General features: G+C 38.6%; 1 protein-coding gene across 2 annotated transcripts in view; it reads right to left on the bottom strand.

Annotated features, from left to right (window-relative positions):
- LOC131258336 (zinc finger BED domain-containing protein RICESLEEPER 2-like) overlaps positions 1 to 15,409 on the bottom strand; it is a 65,761-nt gene extending 50,352 nt beyond the window's left edge. Inside the window, exon 1 of one of the 2 annotated variants that reach the window (XM_058259585.1) lies at positions 15,168 to 15,409. The gene's annotated coding sequence lies outside the window, so the exon portion shown is untranslated. Of the gene's footprint in view, positions 1 to 10,191; positions 10,216 to 15,167 lie in introns of those variants that run through there. The other variant, XM_058259587.1, reaches the window with a different exon arrangement.
- Positions 15,410 to 23,291: the final 7,882 nt, after the last annotated feature.

Here is a 23,291-nt window from a genome sequence, read left to right as displayed (position 1 = left end):
GGCCACCGTTACCGTTACGGAACACCTTGATTGAGAGGGATATTTCTTGCCCAACAGTCATTTAGGATATTTTGTACCGAGGATCCCTTAGCTAGCTTTGGCAAAGATGTTGTCGAATTTGATTACCAATGCCAGGCAATAGAAATAATAAAAGTTAAGTTTTATGCAAGCAATTGAATGTTTATGAGATATTTTTCAGTCACAATTTTTTCTTTTTCTTTTTTTAAGTCATGATTTTAACCCTTTACAGGATTTAGAGAAGTTAACCCTACGAACAATTTTGTGTGCATATGTTGAAGGATATTTGCAATTGTTGTACAGTCATGGAAGGGAAATTTGTACAAAGAAAAGAAGGTCATCTACAAACTGGAGCTGAGAGAGTGAAATACCAGCTCTAGTGATATGGAACAACTACCCATTGGAGGGAGGGAGATAATGCCTCAATGCATATGATGAAAAATAAGGGGCAGAGAGGGTGCCCTGGTGTATATCATGTGTGGGGCGGAAGGGTGCTGAAGGTATCCCATGGGTGAGGATGGAGAAAGAAGTGGTAGCCACGCATTTCATGATGAAATTGATCCATCTTTGCTCAACACCAATTTGTTGCATGATGCCTATACAATTCACAGTGTGGCCAAGGACACGGAGTTCCAGATCGATGAGTGGATCAACTGGATGAGTCTCTCTGCCATTTCACCAAACAACTTCCAAGTAATTGGGGGCATGGATTTCCTAAGCACAACAAAGGTGATTCTAATCAGTGTTTTATGTAATGATTATATCAGCCGATATATCCCACGATATATCTTGTATCCCACCTGTTCGATAGGAAATGCACAAGTAGTGGGATATATCCCACATGTTCGATCCGGAGAGCATTTTTTATTTTCGATCCTTTTTCTATAAATCATGTTAAATCGGTGTCAAATTGTTACAAATCCATGATTTTTCTTCGATTTGGTGATTTAGAGGAGATGGGCCGAGTTGCGGAAAATTTTAAAAAATCAAAAATTCCCAATTTCTCACAAATAGGTTACAATTTTTGTCCAAACATAAAATCAAACATGTACATAACCGGATCTAGCGATTCTTCTTTTGCTTTTGAATGTATTCCTTGTGTTTCCACACATCTTCTTACATTTATAAATTATATGAATAGACTTTGAATATACTTGCATCAATTCAGTTAGACAGCAAATACATTAGGACCACATACAAAGAAAACCTATTATGTGCACTTATTTTTCGTAATGTTTTTATTATAAGTGTGTATTGATGTCTTTTTTAACAATAACTGAAGTTTCATTGAAAATTTTGACCAATTTCCCAATGCTTCCCCAAGTTTCCAACAACGGCAATACATTACGCGATACAACCGATATATCCCATGCGATAACCGATACGTATCCGTATCCCAAGGGTGTGATACATAACGCAATACCGATATTTCGAACAATGATTCCAATGCCCTTCCTCGGTGTGGTCTACATCATGGATGAGGGACTTCCATGCAGCTAACCAAGGGTCGGGGGAAGGCTAAGGTTCAGACTATCTCAGCCATGCAGCTAACCAAGGGTCGGGGGAGACAACATATTTAGCAGACTTAGTCAAGGAGGCTATTCAAGGCAAGGTATTACGTAACGGTACCAGCCGGCATATCTACCATCTTTCCAACTGAAAATACTGCCCTCTAATATTCTTTCTTTTTTTGGAAAAAAGAAGTCTCAAAAACTATTGGTAAAAATCTTTTTAACAATCCATTTTTTGATAAGAATGGTATTTATCTATCAAAGTTAGCTTGACTTGTTGAAAATCGGCAAAAGAGGCCCCAATTTAACACAAATCAAGCATGATTTGGTGGATTAGGGCCCGTTACATGTAAATACTTAAAAGATGGAAAGATGAAAAAGAATTGATGGTTTACACCTTCTTCCATAACTGCCCAAAATTGTCCACTCCGCTTAATTAATCGAATCCCTTACTTCTTTCTTTTTCTTTTTCTTTTCTTTTAATTTATTTATTTTTAGTTTAGATCCTCAAAGTAGGCTCAGATCTAGTTAAAGGGCCTGTTTGGTTCACCAATTACCACAGGTCCACAGTAGTATAAAGAAAATATGTAACGACTATAAGTTACTTTACCCATCTCTTGACAGCATCTGCGTTTGACTGTTGATTCTTGTGTTTCATTTATTGAAGGTAAAATCATAACAATGGCATTTTTACATTAACCTCCAATCATCACCAAAATACACTGATGTCGCTGTTTGGATTCAAGAATTTTACGACAATGCTATAAAAAAGTGCAATGATTACAAATACCTTTACTTGTCTCTTAAATACATCTGCATATGTCCAACAATTCATGTGTTTGTTTGATAGTGGCGCAATTGTAATGATGACAATTTTCCTTTCAATTACCGGAGAAATTAGCAAAAGAAATGGGCCCTAAATTAATTTCTAGGCTTCCTTCATGGTTGAAATGAAGAAAGACGTGGAAAATCGATAGAAATTTTGAAAAATAAAAAATCAAAATGGCATTTTGATGGTCATATCAGCCTGTAACAGTTGTATCCCGTGTTTGTAACATCAATATCGATGCATGTATCTCACCCTGGGATATGGAAACATATTGGTATCGAAAATAAAATATCACGTGCCAGGGAATGTATCAGTATGAAACATTCGGGAAATGATGGAATTTTTCAATGGAACTTTATAAGATGTTAAAAGAGACATGATTATACACTTAGCTATAAAAACATTACAAAAAACGACTATGCATAATAAGTTTCCATTGTATATGTTTCAAACTGTGTTGTCTAATAGAATTGATGCACTTAAAATCCAAAAAGAGATCATATAATTTAATTCATCAACAATAAAAAAAGAACCAAAAATACAACAGCAAATTTTTTAAATGATATTTTGAATTACTTTTCACTTTTTAATAAAATAATATTTTTCAAAAATTCAAGAAACCATCTCCAATCTGTAAATTGGCCAACAAGAAGTGTCCATTGATATTTTTAAGACCCCCCTTGCAATTTAAATGGGTGAAAACAAAAGTAGATTTTCCCCAAAGTCTTTCGTTTTCTCCGAATTCAAAATCGGAGCTTCAAATGCATGATTTGCGTGCAAAACATGAAATCATGACTTTTGTAGCTTATTTCTACCAATTTTGAGCAAAAGAATTAAGTAAAAACAAACAAAATCACAAAAATCCCACAAATGGGTTCCAACCTGTTTCCACTCTTTTGACCGTGATTTCTCCACCCAAACTTTGACTTCTCTCCAAACGACTCAAAAGGCGTTGTCTAGATCCTACCACAAAGGGATTCCACAAAAATTTTGGGGAGAAAATGGAGTTTGGAGGGATTTTTCATGTTTTCAATTTTCAGGAAGAGGGGTGTGTCACATTGATATCATCAACACATATTGCATGCATCGACAATGTCAGGGAATATTTGTAAATAGGCCACGTGATATGTTGTAATATATCCATGTATCAACAATATATTAGACGATAAATGCGATATTTAAATCAATATAGGAAAATTTTGCAATTCCCTTTGTCTTTTGTATCAAGCAATGTTTTACGTATCGACGATATCGGCTGATATATCCCACAAGATATCTATCCCACCTATTTGATACAAAATGCACAAGTAGTGGGATATATCCCACATGTTCAATCTGGAGAGCATTTTCGATTTTCGATCCTTTTTTCTGTAAATAATGTTAAATCAATGTCAAATTGTTACAAATCCATGATTTTTCATGTTTTGCACGAAAAATCATGGATTGAGAGCTTCGATTTGAAGATTTGGAGGAGATAAGCCGAGTTGCAGAAAATTTTTAAAAATCAAAAATTCACAATTTATCGCAAATCGGTTGCAATCTTTGTCCAAACATAAAATCAAACAAGTATGGAACCTGATCTAGTGATCCTTCTTTTGCTTGTGAATGTATTCCTTGTGTTTCCACACATCCTCTTACATTTATAAATTATATGAATAGACTTTAAATATACTTGCATCAATTCAATTAGACAACGCATAGATTAGGATCCCATACAAAGAAAACCTATTATGTGCACCTATTTTTTGTAATGTTTTGATTTTTAAGTGTGTATTGATGTCTTTTTTAACAATAACTAAAGTTATATTGAAAATTTTGACCAATTTCCCGATGTTTCCCAACATTTCCAACAACAGTAATACATTACGCAATACAACCGATATATCCCATGCGATAACTAATACGTATCCATATCCCGAGGGTGTGATACATAATACAATATCGATATTTCGAACGCTAGTATCAGGCACATGTGATCTCAATAGTATCGGCTAATATTATCGATATTACAAACAATGGTTGTATCAGTTCCGTAACAGTGCCAATACATGACATTATCAACCCATTTTATGGCCGATACGGCCCATTTTTTTTATTCGCCCCCGTATCGTGTGACGAGGGTGACCCTTCCATTTATATATCAAGTGTATAACACCATGATCAAAGGCCTTTTCGATGTCTAGTTCTACCATTTTTTTTTCCTTCAAGGTTGACATGATTTGCCGATCAATAAGTGTATGGTCCCGGATCCATCTATGCGGGAAAACAAACTGCTTGCAATGGGAATGAAAGTTTATGTAAGGAAAGGCTTTAATCTTTTTACAAGAATTTTAGATATGATTCCATTAAAACAGTCCATAGGCTAATGGGTAAAAATTGTCCCACTTCATTGGCATTTTTTTGGAAGGCATTTCATTAGCATGTATGAACTCCAAAGTTAGTACAATGTTTTTATTTTGCTTAGCTCTTTTAATTTGTCTATCCATTTTGAAAGAATTTTTACCAAATAATAGGTCATCGCACCCAATGTTTTAAATATCGACCATATCGGCCGATATATCCCACGATATATCTTCTATCCCACCTGTGCGATACGAACGCATAGGTAGTGCCGATATATCCCACATATTTGATCTGGTGAGCATTTTCAATTTCCGATCCTTTTTTTTGCTGTTGTTGAAATTATATTAAATCAATGTCAAATGGTTGCAAATCCAGTAGTTCTTCATGTTTTGCATGAAAAATATGGAGTCGGGGTTTTGATTTCGATATCCATTGGTTCTTCATGTTATCTGTTTTTTTTTTTAATTTTCCTTCAACCAACTATCAGTTGAGACTAATTTTGAAGTATTTAGGAGTATTTGATGAAATGATCATCACATACATTCTAATTTTAAATTTTGAGTGTAGGTGATCCGATTTGGGGAAAATTCAAAATTTCCCCATTCTCCCAAATTGCTTGTAATGTTGCACTCTAAACATGAAATCAAGCATGTATGAGGGTTGATCTACTAATTTGTTAAGTCCTTGTCAATTTTCGAAAAATAAAAATCATTTTTTAATTAAAAATTATTAAACTATTATTATTTTTTCGAAATTTCCCTTCAACCTGCTACTATCAATTGAGACTAATTTCAAAGTATTTAGGAGTACACTAAATGTTATGAATTAATTTTGAATATAGTTGCATTAGTTCAGTCAGACAGCGGACAGCTTGGGACCCTATACAAAGGAAACCTATTATGTACACTTCTTTTTTGAGATGTTATGATTTGAAAATGTATATCCGTGTTTCAAATAGCACCCGTAGCGTAGCGTACGCTACGTAGCATAGCGTGGCCGTAGCGCTACGTAGCGTCCCAAATAGCGTAAATCCCCTGTAGCATACGCGGGTCGTAGCGTATGCTACAGCTACGTAGCGCATAGCGTCTGTAGCGTAAGCTACAATGTATTTTTTTACTATTTTATTTTTTTATTATTTTTTTCACGTTTTCTTTGTTTCTAATGCTGAGGAATGTGACACTTGTATTGTACTTGATACTTTTAACATATGGGATTTTTATTTCTTTTTATAATTGTTACTTGTGGTTTCAATTAGACATTGTTAATTAAAGTGGTTTGCTTAGAAAGTTGTTGACGTGATAATTATTTGATTTGGCTTATATATGTAGATTGGCTTTTGATAAATGATAACTAATAACTTTTTTGAACATGGTTATAATTGATAAAATGAATCATCTTTTAGGCATTTTTATATTTTTTCATTTTTTTTCACTATTTATTATATTTGTCCTATTTTTAAATTAAAAAATAGAAGTACCGTGTAGCTTACACTACATGCTACGCATTTACGCTACACATTATAGAGGGCTGAGCACTACGCATCACGCTATCGCTATTTAAAACACTGGTGTATATTAAGGTATTTTCTAACAATCCCTAAAGTTTCATTGAAAATTCAATCATTTTCCCAATGTTTACCCATGCTTCCCAAAAAGTGTGATAAATTACCCGATACAAACGATATATCCCGTGCGATAACCGATATGTATCTCTATCCCAAGGATGCAATATATAACGCAAGACCAGTATTTCGAACACTAGTCGCACCCAATGTGGGCGGGAATTGTTGATGAGAAGTCTTTGGAAGCCATCATGACATGAAGCTTTATTAAGATGGATTTCATGGAGGCATTGGAAATTTTCTTGATTTTCGGTTATCGAACTTTAGGCAGTTGCAATGAGATCTTTGAAACCAATGTATTCAAAGCTAGTAAAGGAGATATAGTGTTAACAGTTGGTGGTGTGGTGTTAGAAATAGTTTGTTGGCTTGAGCTTCGTTGAATTTGAAATTGATCAATTTCATTTGTAATTGTTTTTAATTGATGCCATATGTTATCATAATGGGACCTACTCCAAATTCAATGTTTTCTGATGGTTTGGATTTTCTAATAAAACTTCTTTGCTGGTGGACCGACAAAGGTGTTCCAAGCTCTCTCAATGGTAGGTGGTGGTGTTGGATCCTCAAGCCACATTACCTTGCAATGAAAAGGTCTAGACCTAAATGGGGAATGTATCTTGGCATGTCTCTACAAACCGCATTAGTTACAGGGAACTTATTGAATGTGTTCCATTTCTATTTATCTTCAAATGCAATTATCCACCATGGATACTTGATTGTGGAACTTTTGCTTCTAGAAAAGTGGTATTTAAATTCCACAGTTCGACTCCTTTTGGGCATTTGAAAGCAAATTCTGCTATTTACGCCCCCCCGACTCTGATTCATTGGATGAATCTCATGGGCTCAAGGGAGCTAGATGGTGAAGGCTTCATACAGGTTCAGGATAGCGAAGCAAATGGTGAGGGTCAAGCCATTATGGTTGTTGAGGAGGAGATTCTACAAGAGAAGATGGCAGGGGACATGCAGATGGCCACGGTGTGTCAGAAAGACAGCCTTCTCGAGGTGCCATTGGTGGTTACACCTCTTTGAGTTGAGAAAATGCAGGTCAAGGATGGTCGGGGTGCTCTAAACAATTTGACGATGGCGCATTTGTAACTAGATTGCAACTATGGAAGACTGATCACTGAAGAGCAATTTCAATGGGCCAAAGATGTTCTTGAAAGAGTGGATGGGCTGGCAGGCCTTTCGTTTGGGGTCAAAGACGAAGACGTACATGACTTTTTTCAATTTATTCAAAACAAAGCCACCCAACAGCAACAAGAACAACACAGTTTTAAGTCGAGGAAGTCCCCCCAAAGGCATGAGACAACTGCTAAGTTTGGAATGTTCCATCAATTATGATGTTGCAACCAAGGCCAGGGGCGGAAAGTGGGCAAGATCGGGAAAGGGCGGTGACCAATGATAATTCTATCTTGGAATGTGAGGGGGCTAGGTAGAAGAATCAAGAGGGCCCAAATCAGGAAAGTATGCAAGAAAGCTAAGGTCGGCATATTTGGGTTACAAGAATCAAAGCTCCAGACAATTTCCCCAAGTAAGCTTGATTCTATTTGGGATATTAAGAAAATGGATTGGATCGTTGTTACTGGGGTGGGAACTATAGGGAGAATCACTCTCGCTTGGAATTTTGACAAATGGAGAAAGATTGATTCTTTTTCCAATGCTTTTTCTATTTCTGTGTTGTTGCATGATGTCTCCTCTAGGTTCCAATGGATTATGACTTCAGTGTATGGTCCGTGTCTAAGAAGCCTACGCAACCAGCTTTGGGAGGAGCTTGATGGTGTTTGACAGAAATGGGGTTTTCCTTGGTGTGCTAGTAGGGATTTTAATTGTGGTCCGGTTGGCTTAAGAAAAGTCGAAGGGAGGGAAAATCTCCAAAAGTATGGTTTCTTTTTCTGAGTAGGTGAACCGTAACCAGCTTGTGGACATACCTTGTAGGGAGGGCAGGTTCACCTAGTCAAATGGGCAGGAGAATGCCAATATGTCGCACCTCGATAGATTTTTTATTTCCATTGATGGGGCTGAAAATTTCCCTTTAGTGATCCAATGTGGCCTTCCCAGGGTGGTCTCTAACCATCACCCCATTGTGCTTGAAGTTTCGGAAGAGATTTGGGGTCCAAACTGCTTCAGATTCGAGGAGATGTGGTTGGAGATTGACGGCTTTGAGCAGTTGATGGCAAATTAGTGGGGGTCTTTTGTGGTGGAGGGATACGCCCAATGTTGTTAAATCGCATATGCGATCACATAATCACATATGAAACTGCATATTACTTTCCTTATTTTTCGAAATATATATATATATATGAGAAAAATATGAGAAAAATGAAAAAATATATATATATAAGAAATTAGGGGCACTTTCCTAAGTTAATAGATAACTAATTTTACATATTTAAATACATTTGAGAGAAATAAAATGAATTAAACATCAAGTCATCAACATTCAACAATATAGTTAGCAGGTGAGACAATCAACAAGTTATTTATTTATTATTGTAAAAAATGAAACTATAATTTACAAGTTATACACGAACAAAATAATAGTAAATGCCCCGATGCATCCATGGACTTCAAAAACATTGTCCTTACAAGCCAATTAACTAGAAAATTTATAAGAGTCTGATTGGATTATCGATCCATCCGTCAACTATAAGTGAACAACCATATATTTTTCATGATTCCTTATATTCAGCTATGAAGGATCGTGTACAATTAACCTCGACTTTTAGGCACGTCTCCCTTATTTTATGATATGAATGAGGTTTAAGCCTAGGTCCAATTGACCTATTGCCTCAACCATAACTTTGAAGCTTTTCATTTTAACTGTGTTGAAAGCAATACCGGCTTGGTAAAACCACTTAGCAATATATTGAATAGTAGTTTTCCTATCTTTTTGTTTATATCGGTTTTCTAATGTTGTTTGAGCGGGCCCTTTGCTCCAACCCCTTGGTCGACCACATCCTCGGGGTATGGTTTATACCATCCATCCATGGGTCTATGCCCACGAGATCTTTTCGAGGCCGGTGGTCTAGACTGGCCTGTCGACGAGGGGAGTAGAGCTAGTTTCATCTACATCAACTACATTTACATCCCCGTACGCTTCTTGTTCCATAAATTCCTCTTGACGTAGGACACTATCACTTTTCTTTCTCGATTGTTTATCCATATACTCCATGATTTCCCTTTAGATTTCTAGAGTAATATTGGGACATGCTCTTGCATTTGATCCCGGTGTATGTGTAAGGTGGTGCTTGTGTCGTGCAATGTCACTGGCACTTACAAACTCGCATAAATTGCATGTTGTCTTTTCTGTAGCAATACAATAGTGCCCATACTTCCAACTTGGGTTTCAAAGAAGAAGATTGGGAAGAAGACAATGTATTGATTTTTCTTATTATAACTTGTAAAAACAACAAAGTAAAGAGTAAAGACTACAGTACTAAAGACAAAAGATTAGAGAATAAATGAGAGAGATGGGCGTGGGAGAGAGAGATAGAGAGAGAGAGAGAGAGAGAGAGAGAGGGAGTTACACTTACACACTTCCACTAGTATTTGTAGACTTGTTGTAGTCTTGTAGAAGAGGGAAGAAAAATAGAAAGAGAGAGAATATAGAGAGGGAGAGGGAGAGGGAGGGAGAGAGAGAGAGAGAGAGAGAGAGAGAGAGTTACACACTTACACTTGTAGGAGAGAACAAAACAAAACAAAACAAAAAGAGAAGAAGAGGAGTTACACTTAAAAGAGAGAAAAAGATAGATAGAGAATAGAAATAGACAAAGGGAGAGAGAGAGAGAGAGAGAGTTACACTTACACACTTACACTTAGGAGATAACAAAACAAAAGAAAAGAGAGAGAGAGAGAGAGAGAAAGGGAGTTACATTTAGGGGAGAGAGAGAGAGAGAAGAGAGACTTTCTTCACTCTTAGTCTTTAGTCTTGTAGTTGAGACTTTCTTCACTCTAGACTTGGGTCTTGACTCTTGAGTCTTGTGTGTAGTTGTAACTTGTCGGCTTGTAGCTTATAGCCTACACTTGAAATAAAATATAAGAGGGAAAAAAATGTAGAATGTATGTTGAGAATAGAGAGAGAGAGAGAATGAATGAGATTATGAGAATGAAATGAATATGGAGAGAAATAGAATGTAAAATGTAGATTAGAAATTAGAAAATGAATGGAGATGAAATAGAAATGTAGAAATATTGGAATGTATGTAACTATGTAAGAGAGAAATGTAGATTGTAGAATGAGAGTGCTTAAATGTTGAAGAATCTTCCTTGAAAGTGCTTGCTTGAATCTTGATCTTCCAAGAGGGGGAATTTTCTCTTCTTAAATAATCTTCTTGACTTAATCTTGTAGCAACTAGAAACTTGAATGTTGTGTTGGAACTAGGAACTTGGAAGTAGGAAATGTAAAAGAGAGAGAGAGAGGGAGAGGGAGAGGGAGAGAGAGGGAGAGGGAGAGGGAGAGAGAGAGAGAGAGCACATGGAAGAAAGAAATGTAAGAGAAGAAGAGAGTTTTGGGGTGAGAATGTTGCAAATGGAGGTTTGGTTGCCTTTTTATAAGCAAAATGTCATTTTTTTGCAAAATAATAATAATAATGTGCCAATGGTCAGATTTCTAACCGTTGGCCAATATGTGATCGCATATGCTGTATGAGATCGCATACATTGCATATGCAATCACATATTGTCGCATATGTGGCATATGCAATCGCATATGCACAGCGAACTACATATGAGTATGTGCATATGCGATCGCATTTAACAACATGGGATATGCCGAGTTCAAATTAGGAAGGAAGCTCAAATTATTAAAAGAAAAAAAAAAAAAAAAATAGGTTGTGGAAGAAGGATTTTCTTAAGGTGAGAGAGGTTGAATTTGAGAAGATAGCTTAAGAAATCCACGAGTTTTGACTTTTTAGAAGAAAGCAAATCACTTTCGAAGGAAGGTAGAGATAAAAGGAATAACATGTTCCTCAGATATATGCAAAAGGCGAAAGAAGAGGAGCTCAAATGGTGGAAGAGATCTAAGGCTTTATGGCTTAAGGAGGGTAACAGGAATACTTGTTTCTTTCATAGTATAGCCAATACTCGGACCCGTAGTAATAGAATTAGTAGCCTGTTGATCAATGGTTCCCGAACCTCGAACAAGGATACAATATGTGAATATATTACATCCTATTACATGAACAACTTGTCCGCTGAAAAATGGGGGAGACCGAGATTGGATAATATTCAGTTTGACAAGATTCCCGAGGTAGAAGCATCTTCTCTTAAAAGGCCTATTTTGGAGGAAGAAGTTTGTGCAGCTTTGCGTTCAATGTGTGGGGATAAGGCCCTCAGCCCCAACGGATTTCCTATTCTATTCTTTTAGAAATTTTGGCACATCGTTAGAAAGGACATCATGGATTTTACTTTGAAGTTTGTTGTAAGGGGTCGTTTGCCTTCCGAGATGGGGGCAACCTTCATTGTTTTGTTACCCAAGATGGAAGGGCCCGAGCAACTAAAAGTCTTTAGGCCGATCAGTCTCACAGGAGTGCCATATAAGATTCTTGCGAAGATTCTTGCTTCCAGGTTCAAGGAGGTGCTTCTTAAAGTGATCTGAGATAATCAGGGCGCCTTGTTATAGGAAGACAAATCATGGACAGTACCTTAATGGCCCATGAATGTATTGACTCCGGGCACAAAAAGAAGAAGTGTGGGCTAGCATGTAAGCATGATCTTGAAAAGGCTTACGACCATGTTGATTGAGAATTCTAGGACTAAATGCTCCTCAGGATGGGTTGCGGCTATAAGTGGAGGGGATGGATCACAACATGTTCTTCTTAACGGGTCTCCTAAAGGTTATTTTTAGTCCTCGAGAGGGCTAAGGTAGGGGAACCCCTTATCTCCATATCTGTTCATGGTAATCAAAGAAGCTCTTGGCACGATGCTTCGTAGAGGTGGTGAGTTTGGGTTATTCCAAGGCTTCGAAGTCACAAGAAGTGGTCCCTAGATTATCCATCTTCAGTATGCGGACGACACGTTCCGTGAGGCAAAGGCAAAGGCAAATGCAGTTGATAATCTTCACAAGCTAATAGTATGCTTTAAAGAAGCTTCAGGTTTGAAGGTCAATGTTTCAAAATCAGTTCTTGGCAGTCACGTGGGGGAAGAGTTGGAGTCCTTTGCTAGTATCTTTGGATGCAAGACTAGATCTTCCCCTTCCACCTATCTTGGTTTGCCTCTCTGCATTGAGAAACTGGTTATCCATCTTTAGGTTAGGGTGATAGAGAGAATCAAAAGGAGGCTTGCTAGCTGGAAATGTAGTTATCTTTAGGAGGCCATTTAACTCTCATCATGACAGCTTTGGCTAACATGCCCATATACTTTCTATCTTTGTTTCAATGCCCAAAGTCTGTTTTATTGAGATTTGAGAGATTGAGGCACGACTTTCTTTGGAAAGGCACTAATGAAGGGAGGAAGTTCCACCACCTTAAATGGGACGAGCTTTGCAGATCGATTAAAGAAGGCAGATCAAGGATTAAACCTTTGGGGGACACGAATACACTGTTGCTCGGAAAATGGATTTGAAGATTTGAAGTGAATGAGGGCAGGCTATGGAGAGATATGGTGGCCGGTAAGTATGGTACTCAAGAGGGCAGGTGGTTCGTTAGAAGTTCCTCGTTATATAAGGCTTCGACTATTTTAAAGGCGGTGGCAGCTGCCAAGCACTTTGTTCGTAGGGGTATATCTTTTGCCCCTAAGAAGGGGCTTTGAATTTGTTTCTGGGTAAATGTTTGGCGTGGTAACCAAGCACTTCAAGTGTTTTTCCTGAGAATTGCTTGCCTGGCTCCCGATCGCTTCATCGTTGTGCAGATTGTTATTTTGTTATCAGTGGCTCAATGGTTTGGGCTCCTCCACGTCGTAAGGATTTATTGGCAGCAAAGATTGGTGAGTTCACCGACCTCCTCCAAGTGCTTAATAATGCAAAAGTTGATGATCAAGTGGAGGATGCAATTATATGGGTCAAAAATTCATCTAGGAAGTTCTCCATTAAATCTCTATTTGGTTTAATTTGGGACCCAAGGCAACGTCCCCCTCTCCATCCATTCCATCATTGGTTCTATAGTGCCCCTCCTCAGGTTGTAGTTTTTGTGTGGCTGGTTTGTCACAAGAGGACCTTTACTATTGATAATTGCAAAGAAAGGCCATGGTCCTTAATATCTGCTTCATGTGCATGGATAGCGAAGAGTCAATCAACCACCTTTTCATCCATTGTTCCTTCACCGGAAAGGTGTGGAGTCACTTCTTATCTTTATTTCATACGGATTGGGTGATGCCATCGTCACGGAGTAGGGAAGTGCAGTAAAGCGACCTGAAGATTGCTCATTATAGTCGTGTTTTGGGTTATTTGAGGGGCGAGAAGTGGGTGTTACTTTAGAAATGTTCCGGTGAGGGTGGACGAGATTATTTCAAAAGTCAAAGCTTCCATAGAGGGTTGGGTATTTATGTAATTGCGGCTAATCCCCTTATTTGATTTTGCTTGTTGGGTGTTGTATTCTTTGCTCATTTCTTGTGAGTTTTTTTTTTTATAAAAAAAATTAAAATTAAAATAAAGTGGCTTTTATCTCTCAAAAACCAAAAAAAAAAAGGGGGGTAACATGAATCATGCCAAAAGCTAGTAGAGTTGTCATTACCAATGTTCATTGCCTTCCATACCTAGTAAAGGAACTTTTTTATTTTTAATTTTTTTTAAATGAAAACTTAAATTTTGTTAGAAAAGCAAAATGGAAACTACACCAAGGAAGAAGCGCCTAGAAGACCAATACAAGTAACCACTCGATGAACCCTCTTTCGCAAGAGTATCAGCTACCTCATCAGGATCCCTATGAACCTAAGAAAAGTCACAAACGGCCTACATCTCCTAAATAACAGAAACTACTTTCCAAAGTCCCGGCACAATATTCACATAAACACTACACTGGGCCTTGACATTCACTCTCAAAAGCATGCCAATCCAAATCCAAAACCTCTTGGATGTCAATTGGGCCTACACGCCTGATTTTCATGTCCTTGAAAAAGGTAAGTCTCCACTCCAAGCCAATTCATGTTGAGACAGCCCAAGCCCGGGCCCATGCCTATGCCTTTTTATGGTTGTCATAGTCTAACTGGACAAGATCTGGTTTTCAGAACCACAGGTGGGTCCGAGCCCAATTTTAGGCCTGTGAAATAAACTGCCTGAACTGGGCCCACCAATAGACAGTCTGACCACCTAATTCTTAACTAGAAAGCAAGAAATGGACCATCACAAAGCCATAGATTGTCTACGTAGTGTGATCAGCTAGTGAAACCCAGCCAACAACAGGCCATGCTTGTGCAGGCTACAACCGTTTAAGCGAAGCCATGAAACGCGACGATCCCATCGGGAGCTAGCTTGGGCCGATCAGGGCTAGGGTTGGCCCATGGGTAAAGCCCATCAAAGCCTTTACAGGCATGGGCCTTTTATGGGCTGGGCTTGATCCTTTGATGGGCTGGGCTTCGACACTATCTTATTCCAATTTCTCATCCAGAAAACCGCACGCATACATCATAAATCGTAGAAGCTGATAACAACAAAAACTAATAATGGTAATAATAGTAACAATAATAACTTATAATGGTAATAATAGTAACAATAATAATAATAATACATTATTATTCATAGAATATGCGAGAGGAGGAAGAAAAAAAGATAAGAAGATCAAGAGAAGTGTACGGTTTACATTCTATGAATAGATTCCTCCATTGCAGAGAGTAGATTAGAATGTTCAAGCAATGAATCCGGCATGTTCTAGCTTCAAATGAAATAAAAATCAAAAAAGCTGGGAGGGTTTGTTACCTGCGGTGCTGCTTCTTGCAATAGAGGATTTTCTTCCCTGCTGCTCCAGCTGCCGCTGCTCTAGGGCTTTTTTCTTCTTTTTTTCGGCCTTCTGCTTTTTGGGCTTGGCTAAGGGCTCGAACGGATTAGATGGGCTTTACTTCTTGAGGCCCGTAGTAGTAGTCTGCGGACTACTGAAGTGAATTCGTAGTCCACCGGTAGTGCCCTTCGTGCAGATGATTGGAGCCGTTCAAGAGGCGAGGTGGGTTATTCTAAATGGGGTCGTTTACTCTGCAGCCACTGTTGAAGCTTCTTTTTACCAATTCGTATTTGGGCCCACTGTGATGCGGGTCGAAACCGAACACGGATTTGCCTTGAGACTCCCTTGTGACCCACTCTGCCGGGGCCACCATGACATGTATTTTATCCACGTTGTCTATCCGTTTTGCCAGATAATATTGGAGCATTAGCTCAAAAAATGAGGCAATCCAAGGCTCGAAGTGGACCACACCACACGAAACAGTGAAGACAATGACCCATACGTGCCGTTTAGATGCCCATAATCTTTTTAGTTGTAAACACATTACACCTTAAAGAAAATTTACATGCAATTCAAAGTCCGTAAAAATCACATAAAAAAAGATTTGATTTTTTTAAGGGTCCTAAGATGCATTAAAGCATGCACACACTAAGCGGATTAGATGTCTTCCACCCATCACCGTGGGCACCAAATGCAATCTAAAAGTTTTTAATGGTAGACATCCCATCCTCCCCTCGTGCGGTCCATTTGATAATTGATGAGCGATTTTTTTAGGGCTATAGGAGAGCATCAAGGGAAGTACATGATGGATGGATTGGATGAACCATACACATTATGGTGGGCCCTACATATCATAAGTGTATATCAACATTATGTTATAACATGTATAATGCATTTTTAGCTATAAAGTCTTTACCTGTATTATGAAACATGACTTTTTTTTCATATTACAGTTAAAGTTGTATTTTGTTTACAGCATGTAAACCCTTTAAAGGTAAATACATGCATCCAAACAGCTCCTATAATCCCTTTACAATGCAAGGACTTTACATGCATCCAAACTACCCCTTACGGTTGAAAACTTCCTTGGGCCCCACCACGTGTAGACACCCCACTTAGATTTAAGAAGCTACTTTTGAGTCAACTGCCTTACCTCTTTATAAAACCCTAGAGCCCAATACCACCGTCCAAAACCTTTGCAGTTTTGAAGGCATACTCTCTGACCTCTCCTAAACCAAAAAACCGAACTCGATCCAGATATTACCAGCTCAAGGCTCCCTCGACAATGACACTTAACTAGTGTTGGAGCACAAAAAATATATATTAGGAATGCATGATTGTGCAATGACTCAAAGAGAGGAAGAAACAAGAGAGTACGAATGATGCATTACGAGACCCGTTGTGTAACCGCACAACAGGGATGAGTTGCTCGGGCGTGCAATGGACAAAAAGTGTATGAAATGTTGGCTTTGAAATAGGTTACCTGGATTAGGCAAGAAGTCTGTTGCGCGATTGTGCAATAAGAATATGGTGTGCGACCGCGCAATAGTATCGTGTTACGCGGACATAGGGTTCACACGTGTGGTGGCCTATAAATACCCCCTCTCACTATCATTTGATTCGTTCTCAAGTGAGGAGTTCCAGAGAAGTACGAGATTCTGAGATTTCTTTGAAAGCTTCTTCAGGTATTCCGTGGTGCGATACGAGAGTTGAGCAGAATAAGAAGAGAGTTCGAGTTCAAGATAAAAGCATGTTGCGCAGTCGGGCAACAAGCAAGATGCACCCATTACGCGGTCACGCAACACACATGTTTTATGTGTTTTTTGGATTCTCCCATGAGATCTATGATCTCCCGCAACATAGTCTTCCACGAATGCATCTTAAGCATATCAGTTAAGAATAAGGGGTCATTGAACTTGCACAACTCCTCTGCCATTGCGTCGGATGATTCGCAAGCCGGGATGCTGTCGGAATCGCCATTCAAACTTCTTTCTTTTCTTTCGTTGTATTAACTAAATACACTTTGTTTGGAATCAAGGGAAAAGTGAGGATGTAATAAGAATTTAGCATTAATAAAATTAATGATGATTATTGTGTTAGTGCACTGATTTTTGTACTATATTTGTCAATCACGTGAGCTGTTGTGTCATGTAGTTGGTTGAGCCTTTGAAAAGAGAAGACCGAATACACAAGCGAAGCTGAAGTATGAAAGAAACAAGAACAGGTAAATGAGGTACCTTGGTGACCCTAACCGTTAACCCAAAACAACCCATATACCTCTAGATGATCTTGACATAATATGAATACCTAATTGATCATCCTTTATCATTTGAAGACCAAGAAAAACATGATAAATAAGGCTATGAGAGGTGCGAATCTGTTGTGTAAAAGATAGCCCAAAATAACATATTTCGATTGATGTTCGACGGCATCGAGCTATTATCGAACAACCTTCAATGACATCGAAGGCCTGCTAATGACATTGATCGAGAGTCAGAAATGTCCAGTAACCAACTGGATAAATTCTCTGATTTTCTTGATGGCATCGAAACTTAAGTTCTAATGACATCGAAGACAACTCGATGACATTGATTGAGAGTCAGAATTGTCCAACGAGAAATTGGATTTTTCTCTGACTTTCTAGATGGCATCGAAGACCTTTTGATGACATTGAAACTTAAAGTTTGATAACATCGAAACTTAAAATTCAATGACATCGAAGGACAGTTTGACAACATTGAAACTGGTCCAGTTATGGCCAGCAAAAAAAATCACCATATTTGTCTGGATAGTTCGATGGCATCGAGGGATCCTTCGATGACATCGAAGGTATCTTTGATGACATCGAAGGACCTTGGATGACATCGACAGAACCGTTTTCTACCCATTTTTTTACTATTGGAGCTTGAACTTTTTAAAAAGGACAAACGATTCTTAGGCATTTTGATGGGTTTTTGGAGCAATAGAAGCTAAGGAGAATCCATGTGCATATTCCTCATCCCAAGCCTATATTCCATTGAGTTCTAAGCAATCTCCCTTGAGATTATAACTTTAATGAGGATTCCAACCTCAACATTGAGATGTGCTCAAACTCTTCCATTTTCTAAAGATTAGACTTAAGCAATCTTGGCAAACCATTATCCAAATCATCTAGAAGACCCATCTAGTTAAATCCCTAGGAAAAATAACTTCCCACTATTTGTAAGAGATTCAACCAACCTCCCATTATCTTGGTCACCTCAGAGGAGCATCATATGTAAGGTGATTGATCTTGGGGCTAAAGCCTTGGCAAAGCAGCAACATCATGATCGGGGGAGCATCGGGGAGCTGATTGAAGCAGGGGAGAGCGACGATCAAGAAACCCAAAGAGGTGCTACAAAATAGGCTCAATCCGACAAGTAAGTTGTCAATTAAAAGAGTCCAAGTTTACTCTCTTTCCTTGTGTAAGATTGAGGGTATGAGTTTGTAAACCCAAACTCGACTAGGTTCTTTCATAGGACATTGGCCTTTGTGCAGGGCCTAAATTTGTGGTTCTTGTGTAAGACCAAAGTTATTAGTTAGCCTAGGAAAAAACCAACTAAAGTCTCTTGTGATAGCCTTCAGCGGGAGAATACATATCGGGTTCTTGTGTAGGACCTTAGCTCTCACTGGTCACTACGGGGAGGATCGTCACCCCAGCGTAGGCCGACAGCTCGACCACGGTGTCCCATACCACCATGTCCGGCTTATGAGTCTTAGCGGATCAGGTACCATGGTTATTAGGATTTCATTGGTAAGTTCGGTACCCTAGATTCAAGCAGTAGCGTCCATACATGGTTAACATACATCGGACAATCGGGTTATTTGACGAACTCGACTAGCACGAGCGCACGTCGAATTGAGTGACATGGAGTGCGCAAACACTCCGCGTGGCCAAACCACTGCCGACAACTCTAATACGGCTCGGGTTCGTCTAATACGTCCTACGTGGCGAAAGCAATCTCAACCACGAATATAGGGTCAATTACCGATCTCCTGGACTAACGCATAGTCCCAAACATCCTACACTACTACAGATATTCATATGGGATGTAAAACAGTAATGGAACAACAACTCAAATCATGGTACATCATCACTTGAAGAAATAACAACTTAACATACATGTAAGCATAGGAGATGCTTGAATTTAAATAACATGGAATGTAACTGCATAAAGGAAATCATGCGCATCAATAGGAGTATTGAGAATCACTTCTCAATGCCCACAATTCGTGTAATAAGTTACACTTAGATCATTCATGCACTTCTACAACCACTTAGCATACATGGAACAACATACATGACGCATGTTGAAATACATGCACTTAGACAATTCCTTTTATCAAGGAGTTGTCATACATGCATCTAGCATACATACATGACAATTAATCATGGCAATCACAAGTGCGTATTTTATACGTATACGGTACTTTATAAATACACTTAGAATACACAAATCTCAATATAGCACATGTATATCAGGAAAGCAATGTAAACACAACATTTGGCATGTGAAATCTCATCCATAGCAAGAATAAATCACTAACTGGGATTGAAAGCCTTGAAAACCATAACCTATACACTTAAAGTCCGCACCTTAAGCCAGAAAAGAAACACCGACTGATTTAGACGAGTTGTCTTCGTCAACGACGATAGAATACCCTAAAACAAAGATAGAAATGAGATACAACAACACCAAGACTAGTCTAAGCTCTATCACAGGTTAGGGTTAGGTTAACTTACCCCAAAGAAACTCAGAACCGTCAGAAGAACGATTCAAAGTGAAGGTTCAAAGATGAAGAAGAACAAGGAAGAAATCAAGATGATTCACCAACTTATCTCTCTCACTTTCTCTCTCTTTTTCACTCTCTTTCCAAGCTAGGGTTAGAGAAAATCATATGGAAAAGAGGGCTAGGGTTTAAGGACTATAAATAGGCCTTTTCTTGATGAAAATAACCCTAGGGACAAGGTATACTTAGGTTATAACCAAAGTAAGTCTTTCTCGATCCAACGAAGTACTTCTGGTGGGCCTATAACCACGAAAGGTCGGACTTAAGCTCCTTGACCATGGATCTAGGTCAAGCAGAGTTTTCATACCGACCGGCACTTCAGATCAGCCGTGGTGGACCACACTCCATTCAACGGTCACGGAAGCTCGATCAGGTCCACAAGCACTAGGATATGCCTCGGCCAACTATCCTGATCAGAGGGTGAAATTGGGTCAGAATCCAACGGTCAGATAGCTTAAAATCGTCGCGCAAGCGACACGACTCAGATTTCATAAAAAGCTTATTAAATTCCAACTGTTCTCACACTCTTCACTCCGAGCTCAAGCAAATCGACCCAGAACATCAGATCGACTTGATTTTCGAGGGGATGACCAAGCCCAACTCGGTGACCGCAACAGCCTAAGATCATCGCCATCGGACTTTCGACGCGCGGTCCAGGTCCGATCCAGATCTTCCAAAAATTCTCCAGAACAACTGGATTTAGCGATGGATCCCAGATTTCAGAGTAACGTAGCGCTCACTAATCTACACGCTTAGAGCCATGCAGATACAATTTAAAGTGATTGATGCGAATTTCACAAGCAATCGAGTAAAGCGCTAATTACCCCAAAAACAACTACTTAAGGAAAGATTTGCACAAAAATTCCAAGGTCGTTACAGGAGTAGAGCCTAAATTTGAGATTCTTGTATAAGGTCTTAGCTCTTGTGTAGGGCCTATACCTTTGGGGTTCTTGTGTAGGACATTGGCTCTTGTATAGAGCCTAAATCTTCGGGTTCTAGTATTAGGACCTTGGCTTTTGCGTAAGGCCTAAAACCTTGGGTTCTTGTGTAGGACCTTGGCTCTTGTGTAGAGCCTAAATTTAGAGTACTTGTGCAGGGCTGTAAAGGTTAGAGGTGAACCTGATTTAAAACCTCCGATAGTGAAATCCAATACACACATGGGTTAAGTACGTCCATTGGGAGTGGAGTAGGCAAGTAGTCGAACCACTATATATGATTGTGTTTGGAATTATTATTTGTGCAATTATTTAATTATGCTTGTGAGTTTAAATGTTTACCTTATACAAGCATGATTAGATGAATGCTTAGTAATTGATAGGTAGCACATCCCCTACACACATATACACTATCTTAATATATACTAGTTGCTTATTTACATATTATTTGTAGTCTGTGATTGGACCCTCTGTTGGCTTGGAAGCCTTAGAGTTATATTGTCTTACTTAGTTTAATCATAAATTCATTTAAGTTAGGTAATTTGATTTTTAAATAGTTATAGTTTTAAATAGGTCATAATCGTATTTTCCGTGGTAATCCCATTATGCCACAAGCTCTCATTTTCAATTGGTATCAGCATAAGCAACTCTTGAAGGGCTTAACCACCTGGAGTTAATCTAAGGAGCTTAAGAATATCATTTATCTAAGAGGGACATGCCGTCACATGACCACCATACTTCACCATATGGTTTGGGCTATTGTCAAACAAGGATGGACGATGCCCATATAACAAGTCGTGATTAATGGTAGAACCATTAACTCTCCAAAAGATAAATCTAAACGGAGTATCGATGAGAGAGCGCGACATACCTATAATACCAAAGCTCTCGATGCTATTTACTGTGCGGTTTCTCCCGATGAATTTAAACGCATATGCACTTGTGAAACCGGGAATGATGCGTGGGGCATCTTGGAAGTCACCCACGAAGGAACTAACACGATAAAAAGATTGAAAATTCAACTCTTAATGACCCAATTTGAAAACATTAATATAGAAGAGTCTAAAACTTTCATGGAATTATACTCTAAACTGAATGATATTTGCAATTCCATGTAGGGTTTAGGAGAGAAGATTCTGAAAGGCCGTATATGTAGGAAAATACTTATATCCCTACCAAATAGATTTACTCCCAAGATAACCTCAATAAAAGGGTATATGAATATAAATGAAATGAAAGTAGAAGAAATTATAGGTTCCCTACAAACATTTGAACTACACTTTAACGTCCCCTCTAAATGTAAGAAACTAGCTGTCCTCAATACATCATATAGGAATTCACATAAATATAAAGTAGTTAAATCTGAAAGTGATAGTGATATCTATTACTTGGTTTTATGAACATGATAATGCTTAATGTCCTATTTTAATCATGTTTGTGTTGCAAGGTGAATTTAAGAGCTTAGATGAAAAAGATGTTAAAAGCATGGATTTAACGTTCAAGAATCACCAAAGACAAGAGTGGATCTGATAAAACCAAGAATGAAGAATGCACATATTGAAGATCCAAGAAAACCAAGTCAAAATGAAGAAAATCGGAGTTTTGAAGTGAAATTCGATGATTCTCGACTAGTCCTGGCTACGCATGACTCGTCCTAGACTCTGCTCGACCGGTCGAAGGTCTCACGACTCGAACTCCAGTGTGTAAAACTTTTAAATCTTTGTATTGCTTGACCAGTCGAAGGAGACCCTCGGTCGGTCGAAGACGGCCCACGACCAGTCGAGGGTTACGCAATTTTTACGCGGACTACGTAAATTTGAGACAGTTTTCAGAAATTTCCACTCGGTACGAAAGTCTAAGGCCTAAAACTATAAATAAGGGTCCCTAGGGCATCCCTAGGTATCATCTAGGGTCTGAGGAATGGAGCAAAAGCATAGAGAAGCCGTCGACAGGAGTTTTTCTTCCTTTCCTTAGTTGTTTTTATGCTTTTATTAAGAGATTCTAGTTCAATCATGTTTATGGTTGGCTAAACCTCTTAGCTAGGGCTAAGAGGTGAAGTTTGTAATGTGATAGGATGTTTCTATTGCTTTGATTCATGTTTATATTGAACTCTCTTTGATACTAGTTTGATTATAAGGAATACTTTCAGTTTTTAATGGTTTGTTGTGACTCAAATTACAATGGATCTGTGATAGCTTTGAGTATATTCTTTTCATGTATTAAGATTATGAATTTAGGAAATCCTGTTGTTCACCATCGTCCCTTGGGCATGGTCGGATGATGGAATCTTCCCTAACTTTCACAAATCTCTCAGATTGGTTTTGGGATTGGTAAATCCAGTTGTTTGCCTGGTCTCCTGGG

The sequence above is a fragment of the Magnolia sinica genome, chromosome 10 (assembly GCF_029962835.1).
Source record: "Magnolia sinica isolate HGM2019 chromosome 10, MsV1, whole genome shotgun sequence".
Lineage (NCBI taxonomy): Eukaryota > Viridiplantae > Streptophyta > Magnoliopsida > Magnoliales > Magnoliaceae > Magnolia > Magnolia sinica.
This window is presented reverse-complemented; position numbering and strand designations above follow the sequence as displayed.